Source organism: Bos indicus, chromosome 17 (genome assembly GCF_029378745.1).
Source record: "Bos indicus isolate NIAB-ARS_2022 breed Sahiwal x Tharparkar chromosome 17, NIAB-ARS_B.indTharparkar_mat_pri_1.0, whole genome shotgun sequence".
NCBI classification, from domain to species: domain Eukaryota; kingdom Metazoa; phylum Chordata; class Mammalia; order Artiodactyla; family Bovidae; genus Bos; species Bos indicus.
Window position 1 is genome coordinate 63,148,806 of NC_091776.1, and position 23,254 is coordinate 63,172,059.

At 39.8% G+C, this 23,254-nt stretch overlaps 1 protein-coding gene across 3 annotated transcripts in view; it reads right to left on the bottom strand.

Annotated features, from left to right (window-relative positions):
- The window catches only part of SPPL3 (signal peptide peptidase like 3), a 94,171-nt gene that overhangs the window by 69,480 nt on the left and 1,437 nt on the right, over positions 1–23,254 (bottom strand). Inside the window, exon 2 of one of the 3 annotated variants that reach the window (XM_019977667.2) lies at positions 22,366–22,646. The exons of the other annotated variants lie outside the window; for them this stretch is intronic. The gene's annotated coding sequence lies outside the window, so the exon portion shown is untranslated. The remainder of the gene's footprint in view (positions 1–22,365; positions 22,647–23,254) is intronic. 3 annotated transcript variants of the gene reach the window in all.

The following is a 23,254-nucleotide window of genomic DNA, read 5'->3' on the forward strand; positions in this document are numbered from 1 at the left end:
ATATAAGGCTAAGTGCTAACATGTCCTCCTAAATAAAACAAAGAATGCCAAATCTGCATGCTTTTATCGAGCAGTAACTGAGGTTAGAATTGTGGCAGTACAGTGCCCAGACTACACACAGTAGTGTGGTGTGTTACTTCACCCTCCTACCAAAACAACTGCAGTACGTGAAACAGAAATTTTTAAAGAATTACTGATTTAAAAGAATTTTTTGAACACTTCTGCCTACAGTCATACTGTCCCCATTAATAAGAAAGCTCTGTTAAATTTCAATAGAAAATATATAGAGTCCAAAAGTCCCCTCAGTTGCTGATCATGTGATCCAGGAAGGGCGCGGCTCACCACTGGAAGAGTCACATCACTTTCAGGATGTAGCTTCATCCTCTTTTGGCACACTTAACCACAAGTGTATAATATACCTGGTCTACAAAATACTGGCTAGAAAGGGATGAGTAAACTGTATAAATGTCAAAGTTTTCTCATCAAACACTGACTACTAGAGCAGGACTATTCAAAGTGTGGTTCGGCACTGGTACTGGTCCACAAACCATTCGTTACCGATCCATTTAAAAGTACGGTTAAAAACAAAGAATAAATGTTGCAAAAGCATTTACACAATTTGGTAATTTTATGTCTGTTGACCCTGAGAATGAAAATTGGGGACATGCATTTTGTAAGGTTTTTTTTAATCTGGTAATTTATGTTTAGTGTATTTTATCCAAAAATCTGTTTGTGACAAACTGGGGGGAGGAAGGAAGGAGGAACTGGTATTTTATCAGAAATAGTTTAAGAAGCAGAAGCCAGCAAACTTCTTCAGTAAAGGGCCAGATGGTAAATATTTCAGGCTTTACAAGCCATACAGTCTCTACTGCAACTACTCAATTCTGCTCTTACAGCATCAAAGAAGCCACAGATGACAGGCAAACAAAACAGGTCTGGTCGTGTTGCAACAAGACTTGAGCTACAGAAACAGGCGGTGGGTCAGATTCGGCTTGCAGGTCATAGTTTGCTGACTCCCGTAGCGTAACATTAAAGAAAAATAGGCTAAGGAAGGAGACAAAGCACAAAATATTCTGAAAGGAAAGAACCTTGGGAAGGGTTTTGGAAAAGAGTATGATTTCTGGAAACCAATCCTGAAGAGACTGCTACCCACATGATCTAGATTTCCTTTAGCTATCCATCAGCCATGTTTCTCGTCATTCGTGAACCAGACTGTGGTGGACTTCTGCTTCGTTATAATAAACAAACTTCAGTGCCCTAAGATGACACTACACAGATAAAATATCCTTGTTTATATACTTTTTAGCAAAGGACTGAATCGTAGTGTAACTGGCAGGGGAGAACACTGTCTGACATTACACTTACAATCAAATCCCTGGTAGATTTTTAAAACATCACGTTCTTCAAATAACATATAAAAAACAATCCAATCTCCTAACAGATTAGTCCTGTCCCTCAGTATTCGTGTTTTAAAATAGTTTTTGTAAAAAAATAAATAAATAAATAAAATAAAATAGTTTTTGTGCCTAGGAAGTACAAAGCTCTGCTGGTGGTATGTATTACTAAGAGTATAAAAATAAGATTTTACCTTCAGTCCCCAGCTCTGAGCTGCCTCAGGAGAGGCCACAGACATCACAGAACGGACACAAATCATCCACACTGTGCCCCATTCAAGGTTTGCAAAACTAATAGCATAGTTTTAAGGTACTAAGTTACTGGTGGCTTCTTATTCCATGAACGTAACTGAAACAGGAAAAAGTAAAGTATACCATTGTAAACTCCTTAAATTTTGGGTGAAACTGCATAACATTATTTCAAGAGCATTGGTGATAAATTAAAGATGTACACTGTAAATCTTGTATCAACCACTAAAATTATAAAACAAAAGACATTAAGTTAAGTTAGTAAGCCAAGAAAGCCAAAATGGAATCATAAAAATACTCGGCTAATGTTAAGAAGGGGCAGCAAAAATGAGAAAGGAGGAAGAAAAGATGGAACAAATAGAAAACAAAAAGCAAGAAAGAAAATATCTTAATACAAGAATATCAACGATACAGTAAATGTGAATGAAATTAACTAATTAAAAGCCAAAGATTGGACTGGATTGGAAAAGCAAGACCCAACCTATGCTAACTAACCCAGTGTAAAAACAAAGACACAACTAGATTAAACGTAAAAGGATGGAAATATATATATACACTATGCAGGCACTAATCTGGAGTGGCACAAACATCAGCAAAATAGACTGTGGAACAAGAAATAATAGGGGATATTACATAACAAAGGAAGGGTTAATCATCAAAAGGACATACCAATCCTAAACACGCATCCTGAACAGAAATTCAACATTCAGTGAACTGAAAGAAGAAGCAGGCAAAGCAATTAACATTGGACACTTCAACACATCTTTCTCAGTAATTGACAAAATTTTAAAAAATCAGCAAGGATTTGAACACTATCAATTAACGTGACCTAATAGATATTTATATAATGTTTTACCCAAAAACAGCAAAATCACGTTCTTACCTAAAACATGAACATATTTTGGACCACTAAAAAAAAAAAAGTACACATATACAATGAAATATTATTCAGCCATAAAAAGGAATGAATTTGAGTAGGTTCTAGTGAGGTAGATGGACCTAAAGCCTGTTAAACAGAGTGAAGTAAGTCAGGACGAGAAAAACAAATATTGTATATTAATCCATATATGGGGACGACAGAGGATGAGACGGTTGGATGCATCACTGACTCAATGGACATGAGTTTGGGTAAACTTCAGGAGCTGGTGATGGATGGGGAGGCCTAGCATGCTGCAATCCATGGGGTCGCAAAGAGTCGGACACGACTGAGCGACTGAACTGACTGAATCCATATATATGGAATCTGGAAAAATGGTACTGATGAAGCGATTTGCAGGGCAGGAACAGAGACTCAGACACAGAGACCAGACCTGTGGACAGCAGGGGAAGGAGAGGGTGGGAGGAACTGAGAACAACAGTGAAATATGTACATTACGTGTGTCAAACAGATAGCTACCGGGAAGCTGCTGTACCGGCAGGGAGCTCAGCCTGCTGCCCTGTGACAGCCAAGACGGGTGGCGTGGGAGACGGGAGGGTGTCAAGGAGGGGACGTGTGTATGCCTATGGCTGATTTAGAAACCAACACAACGCTGTAAAGCAATCTTCCTGCAATTAAAAATAAATTTTAAAATAAATAAATGAATTTTAAAGTTAAAATTTTGCAATCAGAAAAACAAAAATTGGTGAGGGACAGGGAGGCCTGGCATGCTGCAGCCCATAGGGTTGAAAAGAGTCGGACATGACTGAGCAACTGAACTGAAATAATAAAAAGCACATTCTCTAACTAGAAGAGAAACTATAAATTAATAGAAAGACATACTTCTAAATATATAAGCCATGGGTCCAAGGAGACTGTCAGAGAAATAGAAAATATTTTGATTTGAATGAAAAGAAAACAGATTAAAGTTTATGCGCTAGAGGTAAAGAAGTGCTGAGGGGTAAATTTATCACTTTAAATGCTTATTTTGAAAAAGAAGAAAGATTTCAAATCAATGACCTAAGCTCTCACCTTGAGAAACCAGAAAAAGAAAACCAAATAATATACCACATAAGAAGAAAGGAAATAATAAACATAAGGCCAGACATTTAAAGTAAAATTTAAAAAAGCCCACTGAAGAGTCAGCAATAAAAAACAAAAGTGACTCTGAAAAGATAAAATTAGTAAACTAGCTAGACTGATCAGGAAAAAGAAGACACAAATTACCAATACCAGACATTAACAAAGAAGACAGACTAGTTTTGACTAAACACGTGTAAAGATGCTCAACATCATCAGTCACCACGGAAACACAAATTTAAGCCAATAGTGAGATGCCATTATACACCTAGAATGCTACAGAATGAAGCAACTAAAACTGTCTGCTAGGAGACTGGAGAAACTGGACCTTACACTCTGCAGGTGGGAATGCAAAATGCTACAGTCTTTTTGGAGACTATGTGAGAACAGTCTCACAGTTCACCAACTGAGACAGAACAACTAACTCAACTGACAGTCAGTTGACAGTTTGACAGTTTCTTTAAGATTCAACATATACTTACAACATGACCCATTCCTGCTCTTGGGTTTTACGCAAGAGAAATAAAATCATGTGTCCACAAAAAGACTTGTATTTAGATATTCATAGCAGTTTTATTTATAATAACCAAAAAAATTAGGAGAAAGTGTCCATCAACTGACTGGTGAATGGTAAACATATTGAGATATATACACAGAGCAATTAAAAACAAACTTCTAGGGAATTCTCTGGCAGTCCAGTGGTTAGGACTTGGCACTTTCACTGCCGGGACCTGGGTTCAATCCCTGGTTGGGGAGCTAAGACCCTGCAAGTTTTGCAGCAGAAAAACCAAAACAAAAAGCCCCACAAACATTCCTGCAAGCAAAGTGAAGAGTTACACTAAGTGGAATAAACAGGTCACATAACTAACTTCACATCAATTCAAGTCTTGTGTTTTTACTACAGAAGAGCTCTAAATTATATTTTACTACCAGAGGAATGGAATTATTTAGCTTACAAGACAAGAGAAGAAGTAAGGCTTCCAATTCTGCTCCACTGGCCCAACCAACTCGAAGCTTAGCCACTTGCAGACTGTGCACTCAGCTGAGAACAGGCATTAATAAAACAGCCCTTAAATTAATATTTCATCATACCAACAAACCAAAGCATTTAAAACTCAACACTAAAAAGCATCATTATTTTTCTGTTAGGCGAATGCTTGCAAGCCCATTTCAAAAAGTTAACGAAGAGTCAGACTTTATTTGGAAATTATCAAAATCATAACGTGTGCCAAAAACACAACATAGCCAAAGAAACTGTTGACCCCCCCCCAAAAAAAACCCACAGTACCACTCATAGTATTCCTTGATCCCACAACTGTGCACTAAGCACCTACAGTACACAGGGTTTCACATGGCCTTCAAATCCATGAACTCAAAAACGGGTCCTGGGGCCACATTATCAAAAATGCCAAGAGCACAAAGATGAGTGCAGTAGGCTGTGCCACGTACATGTGTGCATTAACTCGTGATCTTTGTTTTCTCGGTCAGGACACCACTCACGGACCCCAGTCCAAAGGCATGTGAATCTCACTGAGAGTAACGGCATTTTAGCACTCAGAAAATCACGACGGCTGACAGAACATTTGTTAGAACATTAAGGTACCCAAGAGTCAGTGAGTGATGCTGAATGCAGTGGTCACATTTGGTGACAGTATTTGTGCCTTCAATATGCAAGTGTCTGTATCCAGTGTCACTGGGGCACTGATCTGTTATCTCCCCATCCTTTTTTTAAAAAATATTTATTTTATTTATCTTTGTTTATTTGGCTGCTCCGGGTCTTAGCTGTGACATGCAAGATCTTCAATCTTCGTTTCAACATGTGGGATCTAGTTCTCTGACCAGGGATTGAACTTAGGTCCCCTACAAGGGGAGCATAGGGTCTTAGCCACTGGACCACCAGGGAAGTCCCCTTAACCCATCCTTGAGGCAATGAATTGATCAGACACCAGGAGGCCACAACCTGCCTTCAGGGCTAAATAAATAACACAAACCAGAGATGTAGAGACTCAGTGTACAGGAACAGAAAGTGCTAGGGACTGAGGCAAATCAGAAAATGTACACTATGAGTAAAGACACTCAAATATTAAGACACTTGACCAAATTTAGTCCTTCTGGTAATCAAGTGATTGGGACACACAACCTACTCTTGACACCTCCTTTCTCTCAAAGCTGTCTTAATCACATTTGCTGGCATTTGACCCAGCAAATGCCAAACAGTCTCTAACAACACTGCAAACTCATAGGAGAGAGAGTCCCAGCAGGCATAAAGTCATTAATTAATTATAGAGATCAAACCTACAACTTTTAATGTCTAACCAAGTGAGTTATTCGGTCAAACAGTACAAGTAGTGCCTAAGTGATAAAGAACAGGCCAAAGCAGACCCTAAACATACAGAACAATTATAATCAGGACCAAACAATAGCAGATCTAACAGATTTCTTTCATTTGCTAAGAACAATGGAAACTCAAACACCCTTAATGAAGGAGACAAACTGTTTTTACCTCTTGCTAATCTTTACTCACAATAAAAAAAATTGACCTGTAACGAGTTTGCTTCTCTGTACCCCTTTAAAGACTGTCTTCCCCATTAAAATAGAACAACAAAAAAAGTCAGGCATAAAATAACATAAATTTAAACTTAAATGTGTTGTTAGAAATTTTATGTAACAACTAAAATTTAAGAACCAGAAATACAGGCTGATCAGCACTCATCTGTTTCTCCAGAGATACACAATCATCATACACGTGAGCAGAAAATCTAGATCAAAGCTCTTAGACCTTCAGGACTGTGTTGTACAGTATGGTAGCTGCTAACCACGTGTAGCTACTGAGCTCTTGAAATGGGGCTAGTCTGAATTGAGAAGACCTTGTACTAAAAATATAAAATATCTTGCTAATAATTTTGTACTGGTTACATACAATAAATGATTCGATAAATACTTTTGATATATTTATAAGTAAGTAAGTGTTGGTCGCTCAGTCCTGTCTGACTCTCTATGATCCCATGGACTGTAGCCCAGCAGGCTCCTCTGTCCATAGAATTCTCCAGGCAAGAATACTGGAGTGGGTTGCCATTCCCTTCTCCAGGAGATCTTCCCAACCCAGGGACTGAACTCAGGTCTCCCACATTGCAGGCAGATTCTTTATTATCTGAGCTACAGGGAGGAACCATATATTGTTATGCGTGCTAAATTGCTTTAGTCATGTCTGACTCTGCAACCCTGTATGGACTGTAGCCCACCAGGCTCCTCAGTCCATGGGATTTTTCAGGCAAAAATACTGCAGTGGAGTGCCATTTCCTTCTCCACAGCAAATTTTCGACCCAGGGATCAAACCTGCATCTCTTACTTCTCCTTCATTGGCAGGCAGGTTCTTTAACACTGAAGCCACCTGGGAAGTCCTATATATTGATATATACAATATTAAATAAATAAATGATATTATTAAAGTTAATTTCATCTATTGATTGTTACTTTTTAATGTGGCTACAACTAAAGTTTAAATCATATATGTTCCTCATATTTCTACTGGACAGTGCTGCCCTAGAATTTTACAACTAACTCCTCCAATGATTACTTTCCTGGCAAAAAGAGATCTGGAGCCTCACCCCCACCCATACAAACAACAACAACTTCAGTCATTAAACCAGTCCCATGACTACTGACAATGCAGCCGGTTGCCAGAGTAATCTGGTCCCTCACAAACCCAGAGGTAGGTCACTACTTTAACAATCACCTGAGGCTACTTTCTTCCTAAATGATTCTAGCATGTAAAAGAAACAAGGAGTGGGAAGAAAAACCTGTGAGTCAAAAGATGGTTTTTTTTTTTCCCTCAATGCTAGATTTTTAGGTGACTAAAACTAAGGTTCAATTTTGGTACTAAACTGTTAAGAACAAACAGATGTAATATTCTAAAACCACCATTTCCTTCCTCTTCTATAAATCCTTAAACATAAATTACACAAAACCACTTCACACCCACTAGGATGTCTGTAATTAAAGATGGACAGTGAGGGACCTCCCTGGTGGTCCAGTGCTCAAGAATCCACCTTGTTATGCAGAAGACTCAGGTTCACCTCTAGCCAGGGAACTAAGATCCCACAGGACACAGGTTAACTAAGCCCAAGAGCCACAACAAAAGTTCCTGCATGATGCAACAAACATTCCACATGCCACAGCTGAGACCTGATGCAGCCAAACAAATAAATACTGAAAAAAAAAAAGACGGACAATGACAAGAACTGGTGAGGATTGTGGAGATGAGAACCCGCATACACTGCAAAGGGAATAAAAAATGGTGCAGCCATTTTGGAAAACTGTTCAGCAGTTCCTCAAAACGTTAAAACCCCCAAACCCTAAGAGCCAGCAATTCCACTCCTAGGATTCTACCCAAGAGAAATGGAAACATGTGTCTTCACAACAACATTATTGTACATAATAGCCAAAAGGTGAAAACAACCCAAACAATTATAATGTGTATAAACAGAATGTGGCATATACATACAATTGAATGCTATTTGGCAATAAAAAAGAATGAAGCACTAACACACGCTACAACATAATGGACTCTGAAGACATTACGCTAAGCAAAATTAGTCAGAAGACATTATTTTATTATTCTATAATTATATGAAATAGACAAGTCCACAGAAACCAAAAGCATGTCAGAGGCTGCCAGGGCTGGGGAAAAGGGAAGGAAGGAGTTGCTAACAGGTACAGAGTCTCTTTGGGGGTGAAAAAAACGCTCTAAAATTGATTGTAATCATGGTTGCACAACTCTGTGAATGTACGAAAAACTACTGGGTTGTACACGTTAAACTAATGAATTGTATAGCATAGTATGTGACTGCAGCCATGAAATTAAAAGACACCTGCTCCTTGGAAGAAAAGCTATGACAAACCTAGACACTGTATTAAAAAGTAGAGACATCACTTTGAAAGCAAAAGTCTGTATAGTCAAAGCTATGGTTTTTCCAGTAGTCATGTTATGGATGAGAGAGTTGGACCATAAAGAAGGCTGAGCACCGAAGAACTGATGCCTTCTTGATTGTGGCGCTGGAGAAGACTCTTCAGAGTCCCTTGGATAGCAAGACGAGTAAACCAGTCAATCCTAAAGGAAATCAACCCTGAGTATTCGTTGGAAGAACTGATACTGAAGCTCCAATATTTTGGCCACCTGATGTGAAGAACTGACTCTTTGGAAAAGACCCTGATGCTGGGAAAGATTGGGGGCAGGAGGAGAAGATGGTGACAGAGGATGAGATGGTTGGATGGCATCAGCGACTCAATGGACATGAGTTTGAGCAAGCTCCGGGAGATGGTGAAGAACAGGGAAGCCTGGTGTGCTGCAGGCACGATTTACTGACTGAACAACAATAGTACGTGAATTTTATCTCAATAAACCCATTATAAAATATAAAACATTAGAATGAAAACCATAATGCTCCAGAAAGGGACCTATATGAAATGCTTCATTTTAGAATAGAGAGAACAAATGATAGCTAGCCATACGAAAAGAAAGAGAAAATTTCAATTATGACCGACTGCCATTACCGGCCCAAATGCCTCACTCCTTCCCAAATCTACTCCTCAGCCCTGTGATTTTGCAGCTCCTCCCACCAAACAGTCAAGATTGAGTTTTGTGGCTCCTCGTCTCTGGGTTCCACCACGTGACTTGTTCTGGCTGAAAGAATGAAGGACAGATGGCAGTGTGCCACTCCTGAACGTCAAGAAGTCTTGCACGTTTCCATGTGCCCTGCTGAGCTTCTGCCACCGTCATGAGAACTTCCCTTGGGCAGCTGCTGCCCATGCAGCCTGAGCTCCGAACTGCACACACACGGAGCAGAGTCACCCGGCTGACTGACAGATCTGAAGCCAAGGGCAAAGTTGCCCAAGTCAACGTGCAGATCGATGGCTATTTTAAGCACTGAGTTCTGGGGCACTTTGGTATGCGGTATTATGGTGGTGATATTAAACTAACACAGTAACCAATTCTCCCACTGTATTTTGAAGAAGTTCCATGAAAGAAAGTGATTATCAAGGTAGTTCCAGCTTAACACCGTGAATAAAAATAGTTTAATTTACTCAGCTTAAGAGAAGGATCTATGCATCTCAAATTTTAATGCTTGTCCCTTTGACCTCTTAAACTAAAGGTTGAGAACTTAAGATACTATACACTCTTTCATCTTACTAATTTTATTATTTTAGGATTTTTATTTTAAAAAAATGAAAGATGGAATAATACTAATTTAAATAAACTATGTACTAAACCACTAGGGATAAACATATGAACAAAGTATAACCCACATCCTCAAAACTTTACAGGGATATAAACAAGGAAACAAACAACAGCTGAAAGAGGCAATGAAGTGTTCTAAGAGAGCACGAAGGGTCATCCAGGAGCAAAGATAATGAAGAGGAGGCAAATGTTTAAAATTATATACATGTAATATATAATTATAAAGGGCTTCCCAGGTGGCACTATCGGTAAAGAACCCACCTGCCAATGCAGGAGACCTAAGAGACGAGGGTTTGATTCCTGGGTTGGGAAGATCCCCTGGAGGAGGGCATCGCAACTCACTCCAGTATTCTTGCCTGGAAAATCCCATGGACAGAGGAGTCTGGTGGGATACAGTCCATGGAGTCGCAAAGAGTCAGACATGACTGAAGCAACTTGGCACGCATGCACAAAGATGTCTCCATCATCAGGACTTACTGACATGCTTGATGAAAATCAAGAATGTCTTCAAGGTTTCTGGCTGTGACGCTCAAACCAGATGCTTTCAACAGCCATGGGACAGGATGAAAGATGCGGACTCATTATAAACTTAAGGCTAAACTGAGGCACAGAGCTGAATTCCCAGAGCTCCATGAAGCCTTGTGTACCTTTGTATGCAATGACTCTGGTTTAGTTTCCTATCCTCTAGTAGCAGGCACTGGACCATCTGGTCTCACTACTGGAAGCTTCCTGAGTCTCTAGCCTTTGCCTTTGCTTCCACTGTCCAATCATGTCTGTTATTCACTGCTGTCCACTGCTATGAACTTCTCTACCTGTAATTCCTTTCTAAGTTCGTGATAACCTGTAGTTCAGCTTTTAGAACTTCTGCTATTCACGAAAGCCAGAACTTGCTAGCCAAGCTAATACATCATCCTTAGGCCTGCAGGTTATTTTTCACCATTGCACAGAAGGCAAAGGTTCAAAAACAAGCTCCTAGTTCCCCAGCTTCAGGTTTATGCCTATTCCATACGACTAGGTTAATTAATTCTGACCTAAGATTGACTCACTACTGTTATCTATGAAATTTAAAACATGCACACACCAATTCAGGAGATTTTTTAAAATTGCCCTTTCTGACAAATATCATATGATATCGATTATATAAGGAATCTAAAAAAATGGTACAAATGAACTTATTTACAAAACAAAATTAGTCACAGAAATAGAAAACTTACAGCTATCAGGGCGGAGGAGATAAATTAGGAGACTGGGATTGACACGCTATTTTATATAAAATAGATAACCAATAAGGATCTACTGTATAGCACAGGGAACTTCTCAAAACTCTGTAATGACCTATATGGGAAAAGAATCCCCCAAAAGAGTGGATATATGTATGACTGATTCACTCTGCTGTACAGCAGAAACACAAAATTTTAAATCAACAATACTCCAATAAATTTTAAAAATTAAAATTACAACTCTAATTGCCATTCTGAAGAATTATTAAACAACAAAAAAAGTTAATAGTCTTTTAGAAATAGGAAAAAGATGAAATATAAGTTTCTATTTTTAAAAACATTAACTTTTAAAACAGAAGCTTAAACACAAAAAATATTAATTTCTGAAATAGTAACGAGAGAGAAAATGTTAAATTGTTCAGAAAGTAGTTTCCATATAGCTTTGAGCTCTCAAAGGAAGTTTCCTGCAAACTATCTTCATTTGAAAAAAATTTCCCCAAAACTGTTTCGCTAACTGCAAAAACAAAATAGCAGAGCTCCTCTACTTGTATAAGTGTCATACATGTCCTATATGTCACATATTTAACAAGTGCTGATTTGGGAGAATTATAAACAAATAGTTAGCAGTCAGTGTGCGGGCGTTGAGGACTGGAGATAAACGAAGATGACTACTCTAAAGGGCCGGTGGTCCTTTGTAAATGTCTCCCCTTAGGAGTTCAGTTCCCAGGCTGAGGCCACTTTCATTCTCTATGTGCTGAATGGATATTAGGAAGTCAGGTACATCTGGCCACAACAGGTGACCCAACTTCACAGTAACAATTCTACTCTTGTATTTTCTTCAGAGTAATGAGACATCAGGCAAGTATCATGTTCTCTCTTCTGTGTGCTCTGTCATTTTATTTTTAAGGACACATTCTATTCTAAAATCCTGCACCTGACAAACTTCACCGCTAAAGGAATCATTCTTTGGAGGAAAATAAAAAAAACCTGATCATCTATTATGTATTACAGATCCTTAAACCGCGAAATTAATGACTCTGATCCTACCTTTCCAGAGTTCACTGCCAAGGTGGGAAGAGAGCCACATAAATACATTCAATACAAGGTCAGAAAATCGTAAAAGCACAGCCATCTGACAAGATCAGATAAAGAAGTACAGGCATCAGAAAAATATTTCTCCTGGGCCAATCAGAAGGCTGTAAAGAGGACAGCATTTCAGCTGGACCTTGAAAGACAGAGAAAGGCTAACCAGGTATACCAGCCAGCTTAAAGAAAAAGGGAACAGTGAGTAATCCAGCCTGGCAGAAACAACAGATTTTTAAAGAAGATATAGGACAGTAGGGTTAAAAAGCCAGGTTATTTTGACAATCAGACCGAAGACTGGATTTTACTCTGTAGGCAATTAAAAAAAACCCTAAGAATTCAAATGCAATACAGTCCAAACAAGTGACAAGTAAAGATCAAAAGAAACAAAGACTATATGTACATTACACAGCATTCATTCTCCACTGAGTCCTCTGCACAACTCCTAACTGAAATCCATGAGTTAAAAAAAAAACTCTCAACTACAGTAAAAAAAAAAAAAAAAAAAAAAAAAAAAAATTCTTTTCAAGATCAATTTCTCCTCCTTGGCTTCAAATACACAATTCTCTCCCTTACTTAAAATAAAAACAAAAGACCCTAATGACTCTGCTGTCTCTATCAACCATCCTTCCTTGTGTCTTTCACATCTCATCTCTCAAACAAATGGCCAGTACCCAAAGGATTCCTTTATTTCTTCATTATCCACCCCTAATTTGGTTTTCACTCCCTCTACTCTGATCTTTATTAGTGCACTTTCAGGAATGACGTCCTTTGCAAATTCCATAGCCCGTTTTTTCTTCATTCTCTTTGAATCCTGAAGCTTTTTACACTCAGATCAGATCAGTCGCTCAGTCGTGTCCGACTCTTTGCGACCCCATGAACTGCAGCATGCCAGGCTTCCCTGTCCATCACCAACTCCCGGAGTTCACTCAGACACATGTCCATCGAGTCAGTGATGCCATCCAGCCATCTCATCCTCTGTCGTCCCCTTCTCCTCCTGCCCTCAATCCCTCCCAGCATCAGAGTCTTTTCCAATGAGTCAACTCTTCACATGAGGTGGCCAAAGTACTGGAGTTTCAGCTTCAGCATCATTCCTTCCAAAGAAATCCCAGGGCTGATCTCCTTCAGAATGGACTGGTTGGATCTCCTCGCAGTCCAAGGGACTCTCAAGAGTCTTCTCCAACACCACAGTTCAAAGGCATCAATTCTTCGGCGCTCAGCCTTCTTCACAGTCCAACTCTCACATCCACACGTGACCACTGGAAAAACCATAGCCTTGACTAGACGGACCTTTGTTGGCAAAGTAATGTCTCTGCTTTTGAATATGCTACCTAGGTTGGTCATAACTTTCCTTCCAAGGAGTAAGCGTCTTTTAATTTCATGGCTGCAGTCACCATCTGCAGTGATTTTGGAGCCCAGAAAAATAAAGTCTGATACTGTTTCCACTGTTTCTCCATCTATTTCCCATAAAGTGATGGGACCGGATGCCATGATCTTCATTTTCTGAATGTTGAGCTTTAAGCCAACTTTTTCACTCTTGACTTTCACCTTCATCAAGAGGCTTTTCATAGTTCCTCTTCACTTTCTGCCATAAGGGTGGTGTCATCTGCATATCTGAGGTTATTGATATTTCTCCCGGCAACCTTGATTCCAGTTTGTGTTTCTTCTAGTCCAGCGTTTCTCATGATTTACTCTGCATAGAAGTTAAATAAGCAGGGTGACAATATACAGCCTTGATGTACTCCTTTTCCTATTTGGAAACAGTCTGTTGTTCCATGTCCAGTTCTAACTGTTGCTTCCTGACCTGCATACAAATTTCTCAAGAGGCAGATCAGGTGGTCTGGTATTCCCATCTCTTTCAGAATTTTCCACGGTTTATTGTGATCCACACAGTCAAAGGCTTTGGCATAGTCAATAAAGCAGACATAGATGTTTTTCTGAACTCTCTTGCTTTTTCCATGATTCAGCAGATGTTGGCAATTTGATCTCTGGTTCCTCTGCCTTTTCTAAAACCAGCTTGAACATCAGGAAGTTCACGGTTCACATATTGCTGAAGCCTGGCTTGGAGAATTTTAAGCATTACTTTACTAGCACGTGAGATGAGTGCAATTGTGCGGTAGTTTGAGCCTTCTTTGGCATTGCTTTTGTTTGGGATTGGAATGAAAACTGACCTTTTCCAGTCCTGTGGCCACTGCTGAGTTTTCCAAATTTGCTGGCATATTGAGTGCAGCACTTTCACAGCATCATCTTTCAGGATTTGAAATAGCTCACCTGGAAGCTTTTTACACTACTGCCCCTAAAGGTTCTCTGAGCCTTTTCTTTTGTCACCATCACACTTTGCTAATCATTCTAACTCTGATGAAGCATCCCTTGACTACTCTTCTTTCCTCCATTTCTCAAATGAGTATCCCAGGGCTCAACTCGAGTCTTTCATTCTTCCTCTCTGTACTCTCCCTTCAGCTCTCCCACCTGTGGTCCCAGGAAGTATTCCTGTAGTAAGACTCAACTGAGCCCTATGAAGTCAGACTTGAAAATGTTTTTAAGGATTAAACCTTAATATTTTTAAGATATTAGTGCTTGTTCTACTCAATGGCATAGGTAAGAGAATTCATTCTCTAAAACTAGCTTTTACTTCTAACAGGAGTATTTTTGCAAGCACTTCTGAGAAATGAATGTAAATTTCTGGGCATTTACAAAACCAGAGCATACAGTCAAAGGTTTAAAAGTTAAGACTGTCAGGCAAGGCCTGAAGATTTAGTCAAGTTTGGAAAGCCAAGCCAGACTATTCTGGGCAAAAATTAAGATAAGGAAACATAAAGTCATGCACTATACTTAGGTCAAATGTGTATAACCAGGTTGAAGAAACAATTAACAAAACTTGGCTATACATGTCCTATTTAGGTCAAGAGTGAAGCCGAAGCCTGAGGCCTTCAGAGGGAAGTGGGTGTGCCTGGCAGACTTGAAGAGTGAGGAAAACAGATAACCCACCACTCACAGCCCCTCCTCAGGCACTTTAAGGTAGAAAAATTTCCTGTGCACTTCAAACAAAAACAAAAAAATAGGCAAAGAAGAGGATTATCCACGATTATGAAGAAAACTACCTTCAAAAGATCAAAATAAACTAAACTTACAAAAAAATTTAACTTTAACTCAAGTCAGTTTTTCTTGTTTTCTGGTTAAGTAGCAGTGGACTGTGAAACTTGTTACTAAAAGATGACCTTGTAACACCAAGACCTCCCTTGTGGCTTAGATGGTAAAGAGTCGGCCTGCAATGCAGATCTGGGTTCAATCCCTGGGTTGGGAAGATCCCCTGGAGAAGGAAACGGCAACCCACTCCAGTATTCTTGCCTGAAGAATTCCATGGACAGAGGAGCCTGGCAGGGTTATGGTGTCTCAAAGAGTCAGAAACCAATGAGCTAGCGTTTCACTTATAACACATTTCAAAGGCAACAACTGAAATCAATGACAACTTACAAACTAACATTTCTAGTTCTTTTTAAGCAGCATTATTCAAACATCTCCACAGAATTCTCACCAGAATAAACATCTCAAAGTTTCAATGTTGGTTAAATTGTGAAACAAGAAAAATCTTTTCTTGTGGGGAGGGACAAGAAAGGGATAGGGGATGAAGAAGGACAAGCCCAATGCATAAAACAAATAACCTACAAGGATATATAGTACAGCACAAGGAATACAGCCAATATTTTATAACAACTTTACATGGAGTATAATCTATACAAATATTAAATCATTAAATCACTATGTTGTACAGCTGAAACCAATAACGTTGTAAATCAACTATACTTCAATTTTAAAACATGGTTGTTTTTTTTTTTTAATGTTTTTAGAAAAAAAAAAATCTTTTCTGCAGTGAGGAACTCTACCTAGAGCCAATTTGGGTCTATAAACGTAGAGAACAAATAACTTGCTTTTATATTGCATGCAGCAATTCTCAAAGCCTTTTCACATGTATTATCTCACTGAATACTGGCAATAACCCTGTGGAGTAGGACAGGCATTAATAACCACTGTACAAAATTCAACCCTGGGACTAACACAAGACTGTGCATGTGTGCTGATCCAAGTCACTTCAGTCATCTCTGACTCGATGCGACCCTATGGACTGTATTTGTAGCCTGCCTGGCTCCTCAGTCCATACATTCTCCAGGCAAGAATACTAGAATGGGTTGCCATGCCCTCCCTCCAAGGAATCTTCCTGACCCAGGGACTGAACCAGTTAATCAGAGATGAAAGTGAAAGAGAAGAGTGAAAAAGTTGGCTTAAAGCTCAACATTCAAAAAACTAAGATCACGGCATCCAGTCCCATCACTTCACTGCAACTAGATGGGAACAGTGGCAGACTTTATTTTGGGGGGCTCCAAAATCACTGCAGATGGTGACTGCAGCCATGAAATTAAAAGACTTCTTGGAAGGGAAGTTATGACCAACCTGCTGCTGCTGCTAAGTCGCTTCAGTCATGTCCGACTCTGTGCGACCCCATGGACGACAGCCCACCAGGCTCCCCCGTCCCTGGGATTCTCCAGGCAAGAACACTGGAGTGGGTTGCCATTTCCTTCTCCAACGCATGAAAGTGAAGGTGCTCAGTCGAGTCCGACTCCGTGTGACTCGACAGACGGCAGCCCACCAGGCTCCCACGTCCATGGGATTTTCCAGGCAAGAGTACCGAAGTGGGGTGCCATTGCCTTCTCCAATGACCAACCTAGACAGCTTATTAAGAAGCAGAGACATTACTTTGCCAACAAAGGTCCGTCTAGTCAAGGCTATGGTTTCTCCAGTAGTCATGTATGGATGTGAGAGTTGGACTATAAAGAAAGCTGAGCACAGAAGAATTGATGCTTTTGAACTGTGGTGTTGGAAGACTCTTGAGAGTCCCGCGGACTGCAAGGAGATCCAACCAGTTCATCCTAAAGGAAATCAGTCCTGAATGTTCATCGGAAGGACTGATGTTGAAGCTGAAACTCCCAATACTTTGGCCACCTGATGCTAAGAACTGACTCATTTGAAAAGACCCTGATGCTAGGAAAGATTGAAGGCAGGTGGAGAAAGGGATGACAGAGGATGAGATGGTTGGATGGCATCACCGACTCAATGGACATGTTTGAGTTAACTCTGGGAATTGGTGATGGACAGGGAGGCCTGGTGTGCTGCAGTTCATGGGGTCACAAAGAGTCAGACATAACTGAGTAACTGAACTGAACTGAATCAGAGATGAAAATCACCCTCCAACTAAAGATTTATCAATTTAAAAAAAACAGAACAGAATTAGACCCTATCTTAGGGTTTCAAATAAAATTTAATGAGTAATCACTTATATTCAGTATAATTTACAAACATGTAAAAAACAATCAAGACACACCTCTACTTTAGTGCCTTTCAAAAAAATCCTTTAGCAGTTCTTCATCATACCAAACCTGGAACTCCAAAACAGAGATTATCAAGTTTTCTTTCCAAGATAGAGTAAACTGAACAAACCAAGAAATAGGATTTTCTATTAGGTCTCTATTAGACTAATGCATATTCATCAGACTAATGCCTTAAAAGTATTTAAAAACCTACCTTTTTCAGAGGAGCTCAATCTAGTCTTATCATGGCAAATGAGTGCATCTGCTTTATTTTAAGCTTCGGCTCTAATGAGACCTATTAACAAAATCTGAGAGGTAATTCATTGTGAGCATCATGGGAACTAACTGTAGATTTTCCCTGTAAAATTGAATTTGATCACCTGGAGCTCCTCTAGATACCCAAGGGGTTAAAAATTCCAGAAGATGCGCACTCTGCCTCTAATTCTTTAAGTGAGGATTAGGAAATAACCCATAGAAACTCAAAGTTGCTAACGTTTCTTGATTTATACATACAACAAATAAAATCACTACTTTCCTTTAAATCCTAAGAAGGAATCGTTAAACTCCAGAAAATACAGAATTCTGAAAAATCAAATTATACTTATGGCTCTACTGTCAGGGACAGCAATCACATAAAAGTTTCAGGTGCTAAACATAGCCAACTAAAACAGTACCTCATGAGACGCTCTCAGGACATCCTTGATTTTGCACAGGATGGCTTAATGAAACAGGTAAGAATGATGAAAACTAAGTTACTAATGTTAAAGTAAAATACAATTATAGAGAACTATGTAATACCTCGATGCAGTGGCATTTATATCTCTAAAATAAATGATTACTGAAATGTATTTTGAGAAATGCTTGAACAATAGGCATTTTAATTCATAGTACTACTTGATAAATTACAGGCTGACATGGTTACCAACTCTTCAGCTCTCCCCCTCCCCGAGGCTTTATAAGAAACACTGAGGAAAATTATTTCAATACAAATTCATAGTCTTAGCTTCGGCTAATTTTAGCTTGAATCATGTATCACCAAAACATTACTACTACAGCACTGTAACTATAGGCAAAATATGTTTTAAAAATAAAAGCAAATCTAAAGTCTACAATGCTGCTCACACATCTTCAAGTAAATAGTTTCTCTCTGAAAAACTTTCAGCAGATGCAATGATCACAATGCACAATCAGATATGATCACAACAGATACAGTGATACATAACAGAAATCCAAAAACAGATGTAACTCCCATTTGCTCCAGAGATCCACCTTGTTTTTCACTCTCCAGTTTTAGCATTATTCATAAGCATCTGACATAACGATGTCCTTTATCACAACAACATATCACCCCAATATAATGCAGTCCTCAGAGCAGATCTTCAGACAGGCAGCCCAGGGGGAGGTATGCACATTCATTGGTTCGGTAAATATTAATATTTGCCAAACCACCTGTTGTATGCCAGGCACTGGACAGAGCACCACGAGAAAGACTTTCATCTGTGTAACCTGTGGTTTACTGACATCCTTCAAAAACACACAAAATGTGAGGAGCCCCATTAAGGAGTTTGGATTCTATTCTAATGTGGCCAAAAGCCATTGAAGAGTTTTGAACAGAGGACTGAGGTGATCTGAATCAGGCTGTCAGAAGACTACTCAGGAGAATGGATGGTGATTGTGCAGAGAACGGAGGGAACCAGTGCGGAGACTAAAAAGAGATTCAAGCAGAAGAGGGTTGGCTGAGGGTAGTGACTACGGACAAAGCAGCACACAGTCAATGTCAGAATTTTGGTGTCCAATAGTCTAGACTTAGAACCATTTTTCCATTTATATACTTGGGCAAGTTACTTATACCCTTGAGCCTTGGTTTCCTTATCGATCAATGCTTCTAAAGCCGCAGCACACAGAAAACACAACAAATTATGATATACTATCAATTCTTCAATAACAAATTCATCTGAATGAGGTTCACATGGGCTCACTTCCTCCCCCCAACCCTTGCTTACATCAAAATGAACCCTAACGTAAGTAATTTTTACCAAGAGCAATTATACACAAGTACTGCAGTGACTCCATCAAGAGAGAAGGATGTTTCTCACCCACCTTACGCTGAAACAACTGCTCATATATATAGATTAGCAAGGTGTTTTTCTCAAATTAACGAAACTCTAGTTTGCACCTTCAATGTGTGTTTTCACATGCATTATTTTATTTCCTCAGTGTTTATGAATAAAAACGAGACAAGGAGAACCTTGCGGTTGATCGTGATAAAGACTGTGGTGTTACTACCAATTATTTTAACTTCTGTCAATCGTTTTTATTTAAAACTATTTAGGGACGGTACCCTCACTCTGACAGCACTGAAACACCAGGGAACTAAGTTACCAGAAGCTTTCTTCTGTAACTATAAGTTTACAAACATTCAGCTGTCTGCAGCTTCCCCTTACATTTTTTTCTTTTTTCAGTGTGAAAAAATTTTTATTGAAGTTGGCAGTTAATAGGATACTGGTGACATTAACAAAATAACCTGTTTGGTATTTTGGTTGAGGAAGCTAGATTAATGTAAGTTTAGGCTTGAACTGATATTAAGAAAATGTATTCTACTCTCTCTAGAATGTAGTCGGGAAACCTGTGCACAGGAGAGGATTATTTTCTGGGTTTTGATTTTAAAAACGATCTGAGGCTTGGCTGCATGAAAAAGGGAAGGTGGAAAACTGAGCAGCGAGGTAGATATTTTATGACATTCAGCCCAGGAAGGAAGTGGCAGTACTGAGATCCAAATTCAAGCTCTCTCAGGGACAACACCTATAAACACCCTGGTATAAAGGTTCTGGATCTGCCCCGACACTTATCCTTTCAACAAAGGATGAACTACCCTTTGAAAACCTATATATTCAATCATTCAGTAATTACTAAGCACGAGCTATAGGCAAGACAAAGTGCTGGGTGCTAGAGGAGGACAAAAGTTAGTGCAATTGCATCCTAACCCTCAAAAAGCTTGGGTTTCCCTGGTGGCTCAGTGGTAGAGAATCTGCCTGCCAATGGAGATCCCTGGATCTGGAAGATCCCCTGGAAGAGGGCATAGCAATGCACTCCAGTATCCTTGCCTGGGAAATCCCATAGCCAGAGGAGCCTGGCGGACTACAGTCCAAGGGGTCGCAGACAATCAGACAAGACTTAGCAACTAAACAACAGACCTTCAAAAAGCTTAGCTGGGCTCGGTGGCGTGCACCTGTAGTCCCAGCTACTCGGAGGCTGAGGCTGGAGAATGGCTTGAGCCCGGGAATTCTGGGCTGTTATGTACTATGCTGATCAGGTGTCTGCACTAAGTTTGGCATCAATATGGTGACCTCTCAGGAGTGGGGGACCACCAAGCTACCTAAGGAGGGGTGAACCTGCCCAGGTCGGAAATGGAGCAGGTGAAAACACCTTGCTGATCAAAAAGCTTACCATCCAGTGAGGAGACTAGGTATTCACACGTGAAAAGAAGAAGTAAGGCAGACAGAACAAGTGTCAAAAACAAAGAGCTCACTTTCAGTAGGGGTGGTCAGAAAAGTATCACAGCTGGGTAACAGAACTGACCGAATCTGTTAGAAAAATAGCAGGCACAAGAAACCAGAGAACAGCATGAACATATGTGTAGGGGCTTTATGAAAAAAAAAAAAAAAAAACCTATCATGAAAAATTTCAACATGTAAAATGTACACAGGATAAATGCACTCACCACTGAGCTTCAACAATCATCAACTCAAGGTCAATTTTTTTCTTATAATTTACATGTCTGCCTCACAAAAACCCTAAAGGAACCTATTTTCGAATGTTCCTACATTTTTCACTGACTCCATCTTCAGACAAATCCATACCACAGTAGTCTCCACAAGGCTGACTTTCCTAAAGGCCACATACAAATAAAGCGCAAGACTATTTTCAAAAAAATCAACTCTTGATTGTTTACACAAACCAACGGAACAGTGACAAAGTTATTCCAATATGACAAGACAATCCAAAGAGGTTTGCATGTACTTTGAGATTACCTTTTCCATACTTAATATGTTCAACAGTTAAGTTCTCATTGACTATTAAGTTCTCATTGAACTTAATAGTTCAATGAACATGAATAAAATGATGGAGAATTCATGTCCTAAAAAAAAAGCATCACAGGTGAACTATCTTGGACAAATCATTCGGGCTCCTGAGCCTAAGTTTCCTCCTCTATAAAACAGAGAAAGATCACCTGCCTCAGGTACTTGTGAGAATCAACTGAGTGTATATGTTAAATGCCACATGGTTGGCTCTTTATATCACCCCCCGACTGACTTGGGAAGAACTAGTCAGGAAGAAAGCTGCCTCGTTTCCCAATCCTCTCTCCCCTTTCTCAGGATGATGCCTGGTTTCCGAACTCTCTCTCTCAAGATAATGTAAAAACTTTCTCCATCTCAAAACGTGCTAAAGATGAGGAGCTAAGCGTTCTGATTTCAAGGAGCTTCTTTCTTCACCTTAAAGCAAATTCAGGGACCTGAGCTTGAAGCAAGTATTCAGGAGGATAAATCTTACAGAGTATCAAACTTCACAAAACACCTCCGCCTTACAACACTCCCCGCCTCCCCCCAGCAGAGCCGTCCAACATCACACAAGAGTGTGGCCTACCTAGTAAAACACTCCCACTATCCCCACTTCTCGGCTGCTGCGCTTACTCTCTGAGCCATCCACAGCCCCTCTACAGCGCGCTACAGACAGCAGGGCGGCCATCAGGACACTGAGCGGGGCCAGCGTGTTAAGAAGCTCAAGATGAGGCATGCAAGGGCATCTGCACTTGCTTTCTTACTCTGTCCACGAGAAAGTGCGAATTCTAATCCCGGTGTTCCGAATCACGTGCTATGGAGAGGCAGTTGACCGTTGCTCAAAATAATTCACCGTTGCTCAAAATCATCAAGGAAGTTTAAACAGCTTTTAAAACATACATATGTTGTCACAACTGTTCATTAGGATTTTCATTCTTCCTTTAGCATTGCTTTCTCTAAGTTATCTTCTTTTTTTTTCTTTTTTGTATGTACGTAACTGAAGTTCTCTTTTGAATTATCTTCTTCAATCACCAATCCTCTTTCCCTATGAGAAGACATAATGCGTTCCTCACTTATCATAACCCCATCCACCACAAATCATCCCCTGGGTTAAAGCCTTCATCCAAAGCCATTCTTTTCAGGTATTACTCATTTCTTTGCTGTTCCCCTAAGATAATTATAATGTAGTGAGGTATAGCACCTTACAGTTTACCCTGTAGTTTGTAAACTTAATTCATTTACTCCTTACAGCTTATGAGAAAGATAATTCTATTTTGTAGGTAAGGGGAAAAGAATGGAGAACTATCTTGTCGAGTTATAAAGCAAGTTAAGAGGTGAACCCGACGTCCAAACCAACTCTAAACGCCAAGCTCTTCCCACTCTATTATGCTCTTTTCTAAGAAGGGAAAGCCTACAGTTCTATCAAAAACCACATTTGCTTCCAAGAGAAAACGATCTTCGAACAATCACTCTAGATTGCAACCAGATTTTCCATCTCTGCACCTACCATCATCCCATTTCTCGCTTCCTCTTCACTCCACTCCTCATGGATATTATCGTCGCTCCTTCAACCCCCTCCAGCATATATTCCACCTCAGCCTGCTAAAGGGAGGTGCATCCCCCTCGCCCCAAAGCTCAGCCCTCCCTTCTCAG